The 17,381-nt window shown below is 45.5% G+C and overlaps 1 protein-coding gene across 14 annotated transcripts in view; it reads left to right on the plus strand.

The window, feature by feature from the left end:
* DAB1 (DAB adaptor protein 1) overlaps positions 1-17,381 on the plus strand; it is a 1,086,856-nt gene that overhangs the window by 1,003,124 nt on the left and 66,351 nt on the right. The window lies entirely within an intron of this gene.

Raw genomic sequence — 17,381 nt, forward strand, 5'->3', positions numbered from 1 at the left:
GCCTCCATGACTCAGAGAGGAAGACAGTAGGGACCACCCCCCTCTGGCTGAGCCCCTCTCACTTACGTCACCTGTGCTGCTTATCAGCTGCTCCAGGAATGGCCGGGCCTGTCTTGGAACGAGACCTGACCCCATCCTGGCCTAGCAAGCCCAGAGCTGTGCACTGGCAGAGTCACTATGTGAGCCCAGCTGTGTCTGGCACTTTTCAGGATCTTATCAGGACTTTTACCTGTTTTTACTTTTCTTCTGGAATGACACAAGTGAAGACCCCCCCATCCTTCTCAGTTACTCCTTTCCTGAACAAGAGACAGACTACTTCATTTTGTGTCTGGGAAGGGGAGGCCTAGGAAGGATTTTTTATTTTCTTTATTTTTTGAGGATAGAAAAGTAGATTATATGGTTTCTAAATGCTTCTCCTCATTCTCAGAATGCAAGTACTTAGGGCGTGCCCCCACCCCTATTGCAGTCAAAGGCATCCCTCAGGGGTTCCCCTATCCCCGGTTCTTCCCTTCTCAGGGCACCTAGCAAAATGCATTGCCGTTGCTCATGCATGGCTCCCCACTAGACCTTGAACTCAGGAGGAGCAGGGGTCATGTCTGTTGCAGCACAGTGTCCCTAGGGTCCGGTACAGTGCTTAGAAGGTAAGACTATTCACTCAGCAATGTCACTGAAAGAACAAATACCTAGATACAGTGGTGAGAACCAATGTCCCCCTGAGGGCATGTCCTTACAACAGCATGTCCTCTCAGGAGGCACACATCCTCATTCCGGGCCAGGAGAGACTCAGCCCGGTGCTTTGCTGCATCCAATCCCACAGGGAGAGGAATGCAAGTGAGAGTCTCAATGATGCATTGAAAGAGTCAAATCCCAACTCGTCCATTTCCTCACCGGGTGGTTTGAGCCAGTTCCAGGGTCCTCTCCACTGCAGGAGGATGTGCACAATAGGAGAAGGTACATATTCACAAAGAAACAAAAACCAAAAATAAGCAAAAATCTAACACAATGTTTACTAGATGCCAGACACTATTTTAAGTGTATTGAATATTATAACCCAGTTAATCGTCACAACTCCATGAGATAGATACTATCGTTATGCTCATTTTCCAGATGAGGAAACTGAGGCACAGAGAGGGTACTTGTTTACCCAAGGTCACATAGCTGGTTAAGGGGCAGAGCCAAGATTTGAAGGCTGGCAGCCCAGTTCCAGTGTCCGTATTCTTAATCTCTGTACTTACTGCTTCTATCAAGATGATACGGAAAGAGCTTAGATTTCTGAGCTTAGGATTCAGGTCCTCAAGGGTGCTGATTCCAGACCTGCTGCTTCCTACATGTGACTTTGGGCTGATTACTTAGCCTCTCTGGGCTAAGTAACTTCCTTATTGTATGATGGAGATAATAAAACAAGATAATGAAAGACATAATAAATGAAGAGAGCTTTAAAAGCTATAAAGCTCTTTGCACATATAAGCATGAAGTAGATATTAACTGTCAGAGGCCAGAGCCTTGAACAATACAATGAGGTGCTTGCCTTATGTGCTGTGGGCCTACGAAAGCAATGGGAAATTTTTATCCAAACAGGGAGGTAAAGAAAGGAGATGGGGGAAAGAGGAAGGGAGGGAGGGAGAGAGATGGATGTAGAGACAGCTGATGAGTATTTTAGGAGACATACTTCGGGTAGAGGACACTAAACGAGGGAAATGTGTAGGAGGCAGTGTGTTATCATGCTGTTGGATTTGGGAATTAGACCATTGCGGGTGTGGGGGGTCTAATCCCAAGACTTCCACTTTCCAGCTGTTCCAACTTAGGCCTACAACTTCACCTCTCTGAGCCTCAGTGTCTTCTGTCAAATAAGTAATCAATAAAACCTTCTTTGCTGGCTTGTAATGAGAATTAAATCAATCCCATAAGATAAGCATCAGACATGTAGGAGGGGCTCCAAAATGCGCCCCCCCCACCCACCGTCGAGTCCGTTGATGTTTCCCATTGCATCCAAATGATACACAATAATACCTCTTTATTGGAATTAATTTCCTGAAGTGGGGCGGGAGGGGCCCTGGGTCTTCATCCTTTTCTCACCTGCTGGCAGGTGCAACTGGTGAGGGACACGTTCCCTTCAGCAGGGGTCTTTGTTCTGCTGCAATTAAAGGCTCCTAGCTAATCCTTCTGCTTCCCAGATGCTCTTGGTGCCGGCTATATTTTTAGCTCATCTCTTTCATATGCCTCACTCCAAAAACATCTTATTATTCATTTCAAAACTTGACAACTCCTATCACTTTGTCCCCTCGTTCCATTCTGGTACACAAAGGAAAAATGCGATGTAGCAGCCTCAAGCCAAGTTTTGCTTCTGCTCAGTTGAGTCAGACCTTCCAGCATTTCTTCTGGCCATGTCTGCTCGTGGACCCACTCTGGGTGTCATGGGTTCTCACTCACATCCTCGTCTGCCTCATATTACAGAATGTGCGGGTACATCCTGTATGTACGAGCACCAAGGATGCTGCCAAAGTTGCTGTGTAGACCCAGTCCAGCGGGCACAGTGCAGTCCCGGGACAAGACTGGGAAGCATGTAGGAGCGAATAACAGCAAGGATAAGCTTTTCTAACATTGTCGTTTCCTCAACAAGTGTTTGCTAAGTGTTGACTGTGCACCAGGGTATGTGCCAGGTGAGGGCATATATTTTGCATACACAGAAAAGATATTTCCACATGGGATATGCTTTGAATGACTTTGAAATAACACTGTTACATTTATTAAGCACTTACTGTGTGCTGAGCACCATGCTAAGTGTGTCATGTGTGTTAATTCATATAATTCTCGTAACAACCATTGTGAGATGGAGACAGTCATTCCCATTACACAGGCGAGAAAGCAGAGTCCCGGAAAGGGTCAGGGACTAGCCCCGCTATACAGAGCTTGTGCAGAGAGGCCAGGCTGGGACCTCTGACCTCAGAGCTGTGCTCTTAGCCACGTGCCACAGTCTCTATCCCAGGGTCAGAGTCAGAGTCAGAGAGTGCGTTAGTCACTCAGCCAGGCCCTGCTGGTGCTCTAGGCAGAGATTGTGTCACCTGTGTGCTGTCAAAGATAAACACAGCTGGACGTTACAGGGTGTAAACAGATTTTATTCAGGAACTGCGGCCAGTAGGAGAAAGAGCCAAGCTCCACTCCGATTATGCAGAGATGACTGGGCTTTTTAAAGGGAGGAGAAGGGAGGGGGCAGAGCAGGGGCTCCTGCAGAGTCAGCCCAGGTAGTTTTGAAAAATTACAAACAGTGGAAAGGCGGGGAGGGTTGGTCCGTGTGAAACCCATCTGGGTTTACTCGCTGATACTTATCCAAGCTTAGGCCCCTCCCCTCCCACAGAGACTGGGAGACGCCCATCTTCAGGTGTCTCTGGAACAGCCAGTTCTCTCAGGCAGGCACTTTAAGGGGGCTGGGGTCACCCTAGGGGTGTGGCCTTGAGCTGTCAGAAACTATGTTAGTGCTTTATTTGAGTCTTTGTAGGACAAGGTTGAGGCCTAGGAGAGAAGAGGGCTCAGAGGAGCCCGGCTTGAGTTTGGCCAAAGAGAATCTGTCAGTGGTGCGTTCTGCTTTCCACCGCGGGTCTGTGTGATCCTCCCACCAGCTCTGCCAAGTGGGCGAGCCACTGGCCTTCTCCCGCAGATTCACGAATGGACACTCAGGTTAAAGAGAAGTGGTTAGAGATAATACATTGTTGCAAATTGTAATAGCAAGTATTCTGAGCACAGGGACAGCAGACAAGAGGCTCAGGGAGCACAGAGGGGGAGCAGCTAACCCAGCTGGGAAAGGAAACCCTGTCAGGAGTGCCAGGCACCAGTCCTTCAGTGGCTCCTCCCGAGGTCTCAGTAGAATCCTCAGAGTGACACGACAGGCCTCTGCCTTCCGCCCTGGCCCAGCTCTCCTTTAGGTGGCACTGGGAAGTTGCCCTGGAAAGTGTACAGAAGGATCATACCTGTCTGTATGACCTCACACCAGGGTCCTCTGAACGCCCAACCCTAAACCCCTCAGACTTCCCCAAAGCCAGCTTCTTCCCTCTGGCTTTGTGGATGATGCTGCCTGTGCCTTGGAGTGTCCTCCTCCTTTCCACATTGTAACTCCTTGTATTTTGTGAGTCAGCCTGGATGCCTTCTCTTCCTGGCAGCCTGCCCCAGTGGGGTGAACTGCCCCTATTGTGTGCTCCCTCAGCCCCGTCTGGCATCTCGCTCTCGCTGAGAACTTACCACGTCCTATTGCAATGGTCTGTGCACCTGGCTGTGTCCTGCAGTTTGTGTGCTCCGGGAGGGCAGGCACGGCCTCTGGTCATGTGCATTTCATTTGCCCTCCACCTGCACAGCATCCAGCCCTTAGCAGGCCCACAGCACCTGTGCTCTGAAAGGACAGCAGGTGCGGGAAGCCAGGTTGTTTAGCTCTGCGCCCAGTGTGCTTTCTGCCCCTCCCCATCGCCGCATCACTTGCATCTGCCAAGCACCTGACAGCTTACCATGCAGCCTTCTTGGTGGCCCTCTGAGAGAACATCTCACACATGGAGCCACCAAGGCCCGGTGCAGCCTACGACTTCCCCAAGGTCAAAGAAAGTGGTGGAGCCAAGGAACAGTCCAGACCCGTCTTACCCTGGCACATAGACCGTGCTTACTCATACATTTCACCATAAAGCCTTATGCTATGAGGTAGGAAAATGTATCCAGTTTTCTCCAAAAGCTACAAGTGCAGCCTATTAAAGAGGCAACCACCATCCCCACTGCTGCCACCCGCACCACCGTGCAGGTTTCGTCCTAAGACAGAACCTCTGTCCTCTGTTACAGGGAGCTTGGAATAACCTTCTGTGGGTCCTGGACTGTGGGCCAGGAGCAGTGCTCTGGGGTGGAGGAAGGCAGGATCATCTTCAGCTCACAAACATTTTGCCAGACTGTCCCCAAACCAAAGTGTGTGGCCTTTGTGACCCGGGGCAGAAGGGTAGTTCTCCAAGTCCAGCTGCACAGTCTCGCCAGGGCCCTTGGGCCCTCCTCTCCAGAGGACAGCCAGGTTCACCTGTAACCATTGTCACCTATGATTCACCCTTCTGGACACTTCAGCTGCGCATCCCCTTGGCACACACGTGCTAGTGGCTCCCGTTCCAATGGCACCCAGCTGGCAGGGACTGCTCAGCTCACGTCCTTCTTCACGCTAGAGAAGGACAGTTGCTGAAAGGGTCAACTGCAGTTAAGATTAACAGCAGAGTCAAGCAGAAAGGAGCCAACAATTTCAACCACCCCAGTGTTTTAACCTGGCCTTCAAAATCCTGCATCCCTGGCCCCCGCCTCCCTTCTCGTACTGCTGCTCTCTGCCTAGCATCTTATGGTCTAATAATCCCAAACTGATTGCAGTTGCCTACACATAGCATGTTATTTTATAGCTTCACGTCTCTTTGTTAGCCCTCTGGATTGAACTTCTTGATCCCCACCACCCGCACAGTCACTAATTTTTACCTAGTCAGCTCCTACTGATCGAGTCAATTCACACCCCCTTAACTTTATCATGGCCTGAGCACAATATTCACTTATTTATTCCACAGGTCATTACTGAGCTCCTTCTAAGCGTCAGGCACTGTGCCGGGTGCGGGGTGCTGGGCGTCAGTGGTGACCCAGGAGCTGACGCGGGCCCTGCTTTCCTGGCCTCTGTAGTCTGATGGAGGAGACAGATGTTCACCAGGTAGCCAGGCCAATGAGGGGATAATTACAGGCTGGTGTGTGCCAGGAAGAAAGGGAGTGGGTTTCTCTGAAAACACGACACAAAGGCATCTGCCTCCCTGTCTCCCCAGAGCCTGTGAGCATCTCAAGGGCGGGATCTTGCCAGCTCCAGGTGGTATCCCAGCAGCCAGTGTGGAGCCTGACAAGAGCTTCTGCATCAAGGGCGAGGCCTGGTACTCGGATGGAGTCCGGGGCGAGTCAGAGCTGGGCCCGCAGCTAGTGGTACCCCATGCAGGAAGCACTGGACTGAGCAGGGCTCCCCACCTCTGCTCTCACATTGCTGCGGCTGTCTCTGAGTCTGGACAGAGGTGAAAATAGTGCCAGGAGGGATGAATGAGCAGAGAGCTGGGCAGGACCTACCGACCACTGCCCAGCTTGACGTAGTAAAGTGGGCATGAAGTTAGCCCTCACATTGTCTGTTAGCCCCAGCTCGGAACTTCACCATTGACTGAACGTTGATTGGGCAAGTTGCTTAACCCCTCTGAGCCTCAGTTTTCTCGTCTTTAACAGGAAGACGAGAGAGCCAAGGGTTAGAATGTACCAGTTCATGTCAATTTTGCCCTCTGAGACCCTAAGGTGAGTTGAAGGAGATGGCTACAGGACGGCGTTTGGTGCGTTTTCGACTAAGGGGACAATTTTGTGCTAATTTCTTTTAGTGACAGTTCATTTTCCAAGGCAACAGCCTAACAAATCATGGGCCCAATTAGTGTAAGAGAAACAATTGATCCTGGTACTCAGAGACCTCAGCCCACCACCTCAGCAGTTTGGCGCTGTATTTGGGGAAACGCTACACAGCATTAAATGGGGAATAATTGGATAGATGCAGCTGTAAATTGCATGGCGCTGCACTCCACTCAGCTTCTGATTTAAGTAGCAATGCCTGGCAGCAATAGGAAAACGAAAGAGTTTGCTATTCTGCATTGAAGAGCAGAGCAGAGCAGAGCTGGCAGGACCAGTCCTGCCCCTCATTTTACAGGTGGGAAGATGAAGCCTCGCTGAGGGGGCAGAGAGGGGAGCGGATACCTAAGATTTGGTTGTTCACCACCGTATTCTGTTGGCAAACTCCTCAAAGGGATCTGGAGATAAAGCTAAGGAGACGGCTGCATTCCTTTCCTGGGGCTGCCGAAATAAGTCACCAGGACTGAGGTGGCTTAAACAACAGGAATGTATTGTCTCATTGTTCTAGATGCTAGAAGTCTGAAATCAAGGTTTTGGCCAGGTTGCTTCCTTCTGAGGGCTCTGAGACAGGGTGTGTTCCAGACCTCCCTCCTGGCTTCTGGTGGTTTGCTGACAATCTTTGGTGTTCCTTGGCTTTTAGACACATCACCCCACTTCTGCATTCATGTTCACAAGGCGTTCTTCCTGTGTGTATGTCTGTGTCCAGATGTCCCCTTTCTGTAAGGACACCAGTCATATTGGATTCGAGGCACACCCTATTATGATTTTAATTAATTACATCTGTAATGACACTGTTTCTAAATAAAGTCACATTCTGAAGTTCTGAAGTTTAGAACTTCAACATATGAGTTTTGGGAAGGCACAATTCAACATGTAACAATGGCTGACAACTTAGGTAACAGAATCTTTGAGCTGCAGAGGTCCTGCCGTTTATTGAGCATCATCAGGTGTCAAGCATGAGACCGGGAATTTTACCAGCATGATCTTTATTCACTTCTCACCCCAGACTAAAGGAGTTACAGATAAGAACACCAAGGTTTGGAGAAGCTAGGTAATTTGTCCAAAGTGATGCAAGTTGTACAGAATAGATCCAGATTTCAGATGCTGACCTGTGTCTATCCAAAGTCATGTGTTTCCTCAGCACCCAAATGTCTTAGTAAGATGGATCTTAGAAGCCATGTTCACCATGGTCACCACCTGCTATCCACCTCAATTTATAGATGAAGACACCAGGACCTGGAATCCCAGCCTTCTCACTCTTAATTCCAATGTTCTTTCCATTGACTGCGTTTTAGTCAATTCACTTTTTTGTAAGTTTCTATCTGGCAGGCAAGACTTCTTTATGACCAGGGCAGAGGTTAATTTCAGACTGGTTACAACACAAAAAGTAATTTTCCATTAAATATAATGACTTCACTTCTGCAATGACTTGTGGCAAAACATGCTGTTTCATTTCCATTCATCCACACTCATTTACCTACTTACTACAATAATTTTACACCACAAGCTAAACTATTGAAATCATTGGTTACATTACTAAACACCTACGATGGTTATTAGGATTCTTCATGCAGAAAGAAACAGAAATCAAAATAAGAATTTTAGGAGTATGAAAATATAGGCAGTTAGAGTACTGTGTTCAAAGTGCACAGAGGCTGCCTGGGGTCTGGAGCCTCCATACCTGGCAGCAATCCAGGGTCTACCTTATCAGCAGTGTGACCTGGGGAGAGTTACTGAACCTCTCTGTGTCTCAGTTACCTCAACAGTAAAAGCAGGGAAATAATCTGTAAGGTTGCTGGGTGAGGGACATAAATGAGGATTATGTATGCAGAGTACCTGGCACAGTGCCTAGGCACTCTCTGAATAGTACTGGGTTTTTTTTTTAATATAATAAAAATAAAATCTGAATCATTATGCATATTTGGAGAATCTTCCAAGCTTGAGATATTTTTTCCCTAGAGTTTCAGAAGTATAAATCGTTCCCATATTTATTCAATCTGAACTCTTAAAAATGCTGTTGTTGAAAATAGAAAGGTACAGGCTGCGGTTTATTTATGCTGGCCGTGGGCGTGCAAGATGAACAAAGAAGACTGGCAACTCTCACTCTAACTTCTGAGCACATTGAAAGACCCTCTTATGTTTTGGACCAATGGCTGCCTGAGGTGGACTTGGTAAAGGCCTTTATTGTCCGCCGCCTACTCTCAGTTAAATCATTGAAGTGTTCAGTGCCTTGGTTTCTCCTGTTCTCGGAAGAGGAAGAGGAAGTGGGAGGTAGAGAAAAGAGCATGCCAGGATTTAATTTTTTTCTGTAACATATTCCCATGAAAATGTTAAAACAAACAGAAAATTTCACCTTTTGCCATATTTGCTTTCTCTGACTCTCTTTCTCTCTAGATGGGTAAAGCGATCAATAGATAAGTAGAAAGCTAGATAATAAATAGCTCCATAGGGTGAGCTCACTGCTTCTAGGCCTTTTATTCTGTGAACGGTGCTAGGAATGTAGTTTTTAAATCGTGAGTTCATATTGATATTTCCAATTCAAATTTAAAATTATTGGGTTATTTCGTAACTTTTATATTTATATCGCATTTTTCTTTCACTGAAAATCTTGCTTTCTAATAACAATGTATCTATTGTATCCTAATATATACCCAGAGCAAATTCAAAATTGCAATTCCAATATTAATTACTACTAACAATAAACCAGGCATAGACTCAAGTGTCCCTGAGACTTGCTAAAGACTACGTCAGCCTGATGTTTCTTGGGCAGGTCGCTGCTTTCTGAGCCTGTTTCCCCCTGTCTAAGATAGGGATAATGATGGTCACTATGTTGTTCAGAAATCTCTTGGTTGTGAGTAATACAAAGCTCCCTTAAATAGACTTAAGCAACAAAAGAATTCACTGCTTTACATAACTGAACAGTACAGGGTTAAATTCCCCAGGGTGATGAGATCCAGGCTGTAAGATGACATCACGAAGTTTGAAACCCTAACTCTCAGCTCCTCTTTCTTTCCTGGTGACTTGACTTCCCAGTGGACTCTCTCTCACCATCTGTTGGCCACTCCAAGACTATTATCCTGTCGGCTCTAAAGAAGGGCTCCCCGAGGGAACCGTGCTTGGTGATTGAACACTGTGTAACGTAGTCATTAGAGCAAGAATCTTAAACTCAGTTGCCTGGGAAAAGATCCAAAGTATTAAAAGCCTCCTGTCTTCCAAATAGACTGCCAGACACTTCCAGTGACCTTCCTCACATCCCTGTGAGGAAGGGATCATTCCCATTTTACAGATGAAGAAACTGAGGCTCAGTGAGATAAGGTGACTTGCCCATGGCCACAAAGCTGAGATTCAGATCCTTCCATCATACCACATGCCTTTTGGAAATGGGGACAGGACAACACAATATACAAAATACTCTGAGTAAGTAGCCGAAACGGAGCCCCTTTCTTACACACACACATGCATGCACGCACATGCTCATGCACATTGCCGACTTTTGAGAGCCCAGACTGCATCTTACTCATCTCAGTATTTCCAGGGTCTAGTCCGGAAGGGCTTTTGGGAATGAATGAGAGAGGACAGCTAGTCCGACCTACTGCCAAGTGTGACGATGCTGTAGCCACGTCCTTGGTCATGGGACGTGGAATTGTGGTTGAACCCCAGTGTTAGGAAACTAGTGCTTCACGTGGAAGCCAGTTTCCTGCTTAAGGTAGTTTTTACTTCTCCTGAGCAGAACTCTGCTTCCTTGTCATTTTGGTGATTGCTAATTGATTAAGCACGCCTGGCTCCACTTTTCCTCTTAGACAAATGTAAGCCCAAATCACAGGTCTAGGATGCTCTCCATGAGTTAACTAGTTCCTCTCCCTATTTTTAGGCAAGGACTTCACTCACATCTTTTCAGAGCTGTGTGGGTAACATAGGTTTTGAGAGCTACTAAGAAGAAGCTGGGATTTTGTAGCTATTGATTTGTTATAAAATTTTAAAAAGGATTGGAAAGTGTCTAGAGCAAAAGAGGACATGAATGTTGACTGAGTCTGACCTGCTCGTTTTCACAGCTGAGGACATGGGGGCTTAGAGACGGAGGCGCTGGGAGAGCCGGGGGTGGACGGGGGACTTGGACTCAGGATCCTGCTGACAGATTTATTCATTCAAATTATTCATTTAAAATATGTACTGACAAACTCAGAGAGACAGAAAGTAGAATGCGGTTGTTAGGGGCTGGGGGAGGGGGAATGGGAAGTTGGTGTTTAATGGTACAGGCTGTCAGTTTGGGAAGATGATAAAGTTCTGGAGATGGATGGTGGTGACGGTTGCAGAACACTGTGAATGTACTTAATGCCACAAAACTGTACACTTAAATATGGTTAAAGTTATCAATTTATGTTATGTGTATTTTACTACAATAGAAATATGTGTGCACCGAATCCTTACTCTAGGTCAAACACTGTACTTGATGCTCAGGATAAGAAGGTGAGAAAAGAGATATTGTTGCTGCATCCTGGGTCTGACTATTGTGTATATGTACCCACATGCATAATGACAAACCGAACAATTCCCCACATGGACAAGTCCAGGCAGCTAAGAGGACTTGTGTTATGGGAACCAGGTCTCTATTGGAAAGTCAGGGAAGCTTTTGAAGAGAACAGACATCTGTGCTGAGGTCTGAAGAGGAGGAGTTGAGCTTTCTAGGCAGATGGAACAGCACGTGCAAAAACCTGAGAGGGGAGTGTGGCGCGTTTGAGGACGGAATAATGACCCAGGGTGGTGGGAAACAAGGGGGCCATGGTGAGAGACCCTGGGGAGGTGGACGGAGGCCCTGGCAGAGATTTTGGTCTTCATCTTAAGAGCAATGGGAAGCCTTTGATGTGTTTTAAGTACTAGATAGCCGTGATCAAATTTGCCAGATTTTCTCTCAATCCCTTCTCACCGTGGTGTGACTATTAGAGCAGAGGCCAACAAAAGTGGACGTGTAGGGACTGAGGCCATTGCACTTATCCAGGCTAGAAATGATGGCTGTGACCTCAGTCTGGTGGTGTAGATGGAGAGAAATGGACAAAGTGAAAGATATTTGGAATGTGACATTGACACGTCTTGGTTATGGGGGTGAGAATGCAAGAGGCTGAGTGGGCTCAAAGATGGTTGTAAAAAGGGATCAGTGATGGTGCCTACACTAAATTCACTAAATTCAAATATGAGAGAAAAAAGCGTCTTATGTTTTTTCTTTATTTTAATACTTAGTATTTTAATATTTATTTAATACTTAGTACTTGAGGTAATCAGTATGAATTAGTATAATTTTTAAAAAATTACTATAAATAAGCAAAAGTCAGGCTTTTAAAAATCACTGGTAATTCCACCACTCAAGAGAGAACTCTTGTTAAGATTTTGTTGCATGTGCTTCCAGACTTTTTAGACACATATATATGGATATGCATCCTTTTTTTCAAAAGCAGGATCATATTAAACATACTATTTTGTAATATGCTTTTTTCATTCAGCAAGATGCTGTGAATATATTTCCACAGCAAAAAGCACATACATTCCCAAGATAATTTTCGGTTACTGCATATTATTTCATCTTATAGCAAAATGCAGTTTCTTCAACCAATCGGTTACCGCCCAGCACTTCAGACATTTCTAATTTTTCACTATTCTAGCAGCACTGCAGGGAATATCTTGTATCTGAGTCTTTGCCCACATCTGACATTATTTACAGACAATTGAGTCCCTACAAGAAGAATCATGGGGTCAAAGTTCATGCATGTCATTAAGGCTTTGAAACGTACAGCCAATCTGCCCTCCAGAAAAGTTGCACCAAATCACACTCCCACAAATAACAAAAATGGCCACAATGGCCAACACTCCCACAGCCCTGACTGTGCGCCCTGGCCTGTTCCAAGCCCTTTCAGGAACTAACTCGCTCATCTTCCTAACAGGACCACGGTGGAGGTCCTGTTATTATCCTTGTTGTACACACAGGAAACCAGGAGCCCAGGAATGTGTCTGTTTCCCCACACTTTTATCAACTCTGGGTGTTACCTTTTTTTTTCACTCTGGTGGGGAAAATGGCATCTCATTTATATCTGGTATGTTTTATATGAATCAATTTAACATTTCCAACAGCCTTTTGGCTTCTGTATCATTCTCTGTATTATACAAAAAGAGAAAATGAGGCTCAGAAAGTTGGAGTGACGTGCCCAAAGCTATGTCTAAATAAGAGAGCTTAAATTTGAATTGTCTTCTCTCTGGCTCCAGAGTCCACATTCCTTTCTCTGTTGTCACACAGCCTCTTCAGCTAGAGACTAGGATGTTTGGAACTTTGGTCTTATCCTTGAGTAAAACCTTCTAGAAGATTTCAGGATGGGAACTCAGGGAAGAATTCGCTCTGACCTGCTCCATTTAGCATTTGACAATGAGGGGCCTGGGGGCTGCTGCAGAGGTTGCCACCCAGCCTCACTGGCACTGCAATGCAGCAAATGCATCCAAAAATATGTTAGAAAACAGAAAGGCCTTTATAATGAGCCTGGGCCTTCCTTTGTCTTGTGAGGTTTTAACTACTGTAATTGCCTGTAGTGTGAAGTAGTGTATTTTTCATGTATCTATTTTTATTCTGTGTCTATCTGCTTTTTTGTTTTGTCTTGTTTCGTTTTTTTGTTAACTCACTTGAATCCTGGCGGGTAGTTTTCCTGTGAATAGCATTGCCTCGGGGAAGCACCCACTCTCACACACACACGCACACACATACACACGCACACATAATAATAATATGAAGACTAAAGAGGGTAGAATTTATTCTTTAAAAAAAGCTAATGGTAAAGTCTGAGTGGGTGACTTTCTCATCCATACTGTATTTAATTGGCTGTATTGAGCCATGCTACAAATTAAGTCTTCTCTGTAATTTATTCTGTCAGATAATAACCCTCCAAACAATTTGATACTTCATTGAAACATTGGTAAATGGCTTATGGAAATGCTACGGAAAAAAAAAGGATTTAATGATGTCAGATAAGAAACCCTCTGTTCACAGAATGAATCCTATGTGAAATGTCGTGAATCAATCTGACTCAATCATTCATTGAGCATTTCTTGAGCAACTACCTTGTGCATGTATATCTTCAGATGGCTTAGTTCTTCCTTCCTTCTTGAATTCATCGAACATTATTTAGCACTTACTGTTCAAAAGGAACCGTATTAGGAGCTGGGATAAGACTGAGGAGACCAGACATGGCTGGTTCTGTGGAGTTGATGAAGCTTGGGTCAGGGATGAAGAGGGCAATCGGTGGAGAAAACAATGTGAGCAGTGGCCCAGAGGTGGGAAAGTCCAGAACCCAAAGTGGGAGTGATGAGCTCTTTAGATTATCTGCAGCCTCACTTACCTGAAGTTCACCTCTGGGAGGAAGGGCGGACTGGATAGACCAGGTTGACCTCTGGATTGTTCCTGGAATTCTTCGGTGACAACTTTCATCCACACCGTAAAGAACAGGGTTCAGAATGGGAGGAATACGTGAAGCTGTGGAAGAGAAGCAGGGTGTCTTGAAAACTCTATCTTTAAAATACCTGCTTTTATTTTTTGGCAGTACTTTAATATCTAGACTAGTTTTCCAAGACAAAAACTATTTTCCAAAGGAAATGTAGAAGGGCAACCAGAATCTGCCTTTCCTCTACCTTTTCCCTCCCTCTCCAGCCTAGTATTTTCTGCTGCCTCCAGAACAACCCATGATGCTCCAAGAATTCCCCACAGAAACACTCCTAGAATGAGCAGTCTTTGTCTCCTGTGGCCCTGGACCCCACTTTGCCTTTCCAGCCTTGGCTGCTTAACAGAAACCACAGATGGCCAGGCTCCTGAGAACACACTTCCAGATCACGCTGTCTTGACCTTTCCTTTGAGATCCTTATAGCTGGTCTTTACCCCAAACCTTCTGATACATGACCCTCTCTGACCTCAGATACCTGACAGGACAGCCTCAGCTCTACCTTCTTACCCAGCTCTCCCCTTCTCTTGCCTTCCTCTTGCCAGCTTGTCGGGGGATCATGGTTCTGTTGTTGACTAGGGAGCCAGGAGTCTAAGGGAAGGTGACCTTGATTCGACACAATATTATTTCCTCTTTTGAAAGCTTTGTCACCCTGACTAGGGAGAATGAGGCCTGGTTTAGGACTAGTTCTGCCAAAACGCTCTCTGACCCTCTGTCCTTTCATGAATAAACTCAGAGTTGACCTGTGTGATGTATAAGGTTCCTCTGGCTCCAATTGTCTTTGATTGTGCTGATAAAATCTGCTTAAGACATGGAGCAGTTTTGAGGCTCAGTGAACAAGTATTTGCCAGATCCTCTGAGTTGCTGAGATGAACGTGGTGATACAACTGTGGCATTAGCTGGATTGTGATGTCTTTGTATTTCCAAGTATCTGTGTTTTGTATGCGTGGTTAAGGGTGGAGAAAGTGGAGACATATTCCCTCACTGACTCTTAGTTTCCAAATGAATGAGCCACTTTCACAGTAATCCTTTTTAACATGTCATAAAATTAACTGTGGGAAAAGATAATGGTACAAATATCTTTAAGCACTTCACGCGCACACACAGTTATACTTGGTGAGGCAAGTATATTATTAGGTATCATCAGGCATTAAAAATGTTTTGATTTTAAAACACTTAATGAGGAGGCCCAGATAAATTAAAACATCTCCATCTGCTGTGTGCATAGGAAGTGATATTTGACCACTGCACAGTCATCTCCAAATCTAATTCCACCAGGAAGACTTCTAATCGCAGTTTAATTTCAGAGCAATATCCCACTTGGCAATCAATAAGGCACTGTCGTCAAACTTTGATTTAGTAGGAGACAAGGATAACATTCTGCACATTATCCAGAGAGAGAAATACTTTCAGCAAAGGCAGAGAAGGAGAACATGTTTGTCTCCCACTTTCTCCTGCTGCCTACCATTCGAGCTCACAGAAGCCTATAAATCAATACCCCCATGTTGTGTGAGTGTAAATCTCATCAATTTTACATCATTAACACCATAAAAAAGCTACCGTTCTTCGAGCAGCTTTCCTCTGCTAGCTAAGTATGTCCTCTTAATAAAACGAGAATAAATAGATCCTGATTATTTTACTAACAACGCTTCCTTCTTCGCCAACTTTATTTGTGTTGAAATACACTAAAATTAAACAATTACCCTTATGACCACTTGAGGAGCTGAGGTGACTGGGCAGTGACACCACCCCTCAAGTATGATGTATAGTAGGCAGCAGGCAACCTGGACAGAGCATGAAGCTGAAGGGAGAGCTCCCAAGAGTAGTCAAAGAGGTTAATGAATATCAGACTCTAGAAGGTTAAGGTGTATCAGCAAATTCTACTGCAGAAGTGATTCCTAAACTCAGAAGCCTGGAAAGATGGCAATGGGCTGGGAATGGACATTATGGAAGGCCAGGACGAATGGTCCAGAACTACGATGATGACCATCGTGAGAGCCAGATGCCCGCTGTTCCAAAATGCTGGCTGTGTGGTTCAAGGTCCTAATGCCTAAAGGATCTGGGGAGATGGAACAAGACCTTAGAGAACATCTACTCCAGTGGTTCCCAACATTTTCATAACAAAGTTCCCCTTGTGTTACGTTCTCACTCCATGGACTCAGTAACGAGGAAGATTTTTTCCACCAAAAAAATGCATGTATAATCATTCACTCTCCTCTTTGGATTCTTTGAACTCATAACTAATTGCCAAAGAGAATCTGCTCAAAGATTAGCTAAAGAGGACAACAGTAACCTGATACAATTCCAGTAAATTGGTGTTTTTATTTGCATGCACAATGAAATGTGTAGTCTTATCAGCAATAATTATAACTTTCTGTTTAGCTTTTTGAAATATTGAAAATTGCTTAGGACCTCTTTTTATTACCTTTAATGACCCCAGTAGACCCAGGGCTTTGGGTTAAGAGCCATGGATCTGGCACAAACTTCTCATTTGATAGAGCAATAAACTGAGGTCCAGAGAGGTACAGTGAGTGCCTTGGGTTCACATAGTGACTAGAATTCAAGCCTCTTAACACCCAGTATAATGAAAAGGCCCGTTATAAGGACTTTAAACATGTCGTATAACACCCAGACACATACATAAGCCTTTACAGAATACTGTTGAGTGAGGATTGCTTTAAGTAGGTTTAATATAGGAAAATGGCCATAAAAATCAAACATCACCAAAAGGATGGTGAATATTATTTGTTGCAGCTTAGACAATAAAAGCAGGAAGCTCAGTTTCAAAAGATTTTCAAATTGCTGATCAGCTATCCCAATTTACTTTAGATGATCAGTTATCGGCCAGGCACAGTGCAAGGTGCCGGGATGATAGAGACGAGGAAGACAGAGCCTGGTGGGGAAGGCCGACCAGGAATAGGGCAAACATGGCAGAGAAGGCAGGTCCCTGGGAGCAGGGGCCCAGGGAGCTGTGTGCGAGGACTCCATCAGGAGTGTCGTTATCACGGGAGACTAACGTGCTACGGAAACACGGAAGAGGGAGGAATTACTTCTGCAGGGAGAGGGAAGGCCGGCCTTTTTCAGGGGCAGTTTCACAGAGGTGGTGCTGTTTCAAATGGCCTTTGCAAGAGGAATAGGATTCGGGTCAGTACATAAAAGAAGGAACAGACAGACAAGACAGAGGAACCAACCTGTGGAAAGCCTCAGAGCTACGGGGGACCCCACCTCTAGCCCAAGCAGTGACTTTGGACAAGATAGAGAAAGGTGTTCGTTCCTCAAGACACCCTATCACCATCTGTCAGAAAGGTGTTGTAACCATGTAAACGTCTGGGTCTATGATGTGAATGGCGCCCCGTGTAGTCGTGCAGTGGACATCTTCCACTGTGGCAAGCAGCTGCTCTGCGTGTGTCAGTGTGTTAAGTGTCAGGCCAGAACTTAGACTGGGCTGTGTCATGAAGAAAGACATCTCAGAGCCCACACCCTGAGTTAGACTGG

Source organism: Equus asinus, chromosome 5, assembly GCF_041296235.1.
Source record: "Equus asinus isolate D_3611 breed Donkey chromosome 5, EquAss-T2T_v2, whole genome shotgun sequence".
NCBI lineage: Eukaryota > Metazoa > Chordata > Mammalia > Perissodactyla > Equidae > Equus > Equus asinus.